General features: G+C 45.8%; 1 protein-coding gene across 1 annotated transcript in view; it reads right to left on the reverse strand.

Moving 5' to 3' along the window:
* LOC105808845 (liver carboxylesterase 1-like) overlaps positions 1-2,382 on the reverse strand; it is a 61,853-nt gene that overhangs the window by 40,787 nt on the left and 18,684 nt on the right. The gene's annotated exons all lie outside the window — the stretch shown is intronic.

Here is a 2,382-nt window from a genome sequence, read left to right on the forward strand (position 1 = left end):
TGGGCAACCAGCGGCCATAAAAGCACGTGACAATCCCAGAGATGTCCAAGGGTTCTTGCCCAAGGACGTCGGTTTCAGCTGAAATGAAGCTTCTGGAAACCCACATTCCAAAAGGGATATTCATTAGCACTCAATCTAGCCATGTGGCAGGCTGGTGAGGTGGCCCTGTGGTGGGAGTGGGGACTTGGTGACAGCATTGGAATCAGTCCCCAGAAGGGATTCACTCTACAAAGGTTGACCTGGGCTAGGGTTCCTTCCTACCTCAGTTTTATTTATAAAAACACAGGCAAGAAGGACCATGCTAATAAATAGCACCTCTATCTTTACTCACACGCGACAGTCTGGGTGGTCCTCCTCATTAGACACCACGGATGTTTCTAGTCACTTAGCACAATGCGCAGACACACACACACCAGTTCACCATCCTGCCTTGTGCCCCAGCCAGCTGGCCTTTGCAACCTGAGAAAGACCCTTTGCTCTTGGCTATGAAGATCATACAGTGCTGTGTTAGCAAAATATCAAAGATAATGAGGAATTACTCTCCTAATCCACTGCTGAATCACATACCCGCCTGTTACACCAATCAATTTTGCAAACGGAAGCGGCCACTCCTAGACCTTGCCTGTGCCTGGCGGGCCCCTCCAAAGTCCATTCCTTGCTCAGGATGACTCTGCAGGTGTGATGGTTGAGGCTTGTGTAGACCAAGCCTTGCACCAGGTCTCAATTTGCAAAAGTGTATAATTTCCCGGTGTCACTTTAGCTGTCAGCAGTACATCTCTTGTTTAAGTGGCAGTCGACTGGGGCCATTGCCTTTCACTGCAGTGTCCCATGTGGAAGTCAATGACGTGGAGAGTAAAACCCTGGGGACTGGCCTTGACTCCTAAGCCGTTGGGTAGGACCTGGGAGAGTGGCACATCTGGAGCTCCCACTCCACCCCCCAAACCTCTCCACCTCCACCAATGTACTAAGCAGATACACGGAGAGCACACACTAGAGCAGGCACGGGGCAGAGCAAGCCCACGTCCACCTGGGCCCTCACTCAGCTTTGCCTGGTCATCACGGCAATATCAGCTGTAGACTTTGTGGTGGAGAAGCTGCACCAGGAGACCAGCAGTCTGGGAACCCACTGGGAGACATTTGGGGATCACTTCTGGAGTGAGAAGGGTTGAGAGAGAGAGGGATGGTTCTGAGTGAGGTGCTCTCTCCTGCACCATTCAACGTGGCTCCCACTCTGTGAATCCGGAATTCTATGACATTTTCCAATGCAGTCTAGACATAAGCACCGTTTCTGGAACTTCGGTTATTCTCATACTGACTTCACATTTTTTGCCATATCAGCCCACTAACTGTACTATCATTAGCAGTTTTCTTTAAATGAATTAACTTTTTTACTTTTACATACTCAATCAAAAAGGAGATTTTATATCATTTCCATAAGTGGAAGACCTGCAGAACTTGCCATAAAATAAAGGTAATCATAAAAAAAAAGTGTCATTGTATTTTTTAAATTAAAATGATGATAAAAATAAAAAACGAAATTTAAGTAATATCACATCCAGTTTACAAAAGTGATAATCAAAAAGAAGTCACTTAAACAGAAAAGTGAAATATGGATGGTCAGCTTGTGATATAAAGGCAATTAGAATCTTCACCACCATCATGACCACCAGTTAGGTGACAAGGCCCCGGTTTTGACAAAGGTTATTGTCACTGCAGCCCTTTCCTTGAGTTTCAGGGAACTTCTTCCTTTCAGAATTCGGATCGCTGGGCAGAAGTTTCCTTATGTTGACACCTTCCAAGGTCCTTGATGCTGTGTAGTAATTAGGCGGTCAGACTTCCTGGGGTCAATCCGATCCCAGGATTGACCGAGTCAGAGCATCTGGGTGAAATTTTGGCCTGGAGGTGGGTCGGAGAGGGGAGAGCCGTACTCCCCAAGGACATAAGTGGTCATCTTCAATGTACAATCAACTGACATTCAGGCCATCTGCATTAGGCAATCATTCTGGGATAGCTGAGGAAGAATGTATGAGTGAGAATAAACAAATAGGACCTGAATTTCAATGGCTTGGTTTTTTTTCAATGTAAAGTACCAGAGTGTTGTTGAGATCAACAGGTGGCTGTCCCTCATATGGTCAGTTGGAGATCTAGACGAGGGTGTAGGCAAAATTTTTTCTATAAAGGACCATGTAGTAAATATTTGAGATTTTGCAGACATTATGGTATGTGTGGCAACTACTCAACTGTCGTAGTGATGGCAGCCACAGACAATACATAAGCAAATGGGCATGGCTGTGCTTCAATAAAACTTTATTTTATTTATTTTTTTTGAGACAGAGTCTCACTCTGTTGCCCTGGCTAGAGTGAGTGCCGTGGCGTCAGCCT

The sequence above is a fragment of the Propithecus coquereli genome, unplaced genomic scaffold, assembly GCF_000956105.1.
Source record: "Propithecus coquereli isolate 6110/MARCELLA unplaced genomic scaffold, Pcoq_1.0 Scaffold180, whole genome shotgun sequence".
In the NCBI taxonomy this organism is placed as follows: domain Eukaryota; kingdom Metazoa; phylum Chordata; class Mammalia; order Primates; family Indriidae; genus Propithecus; species Propithecus coquereli.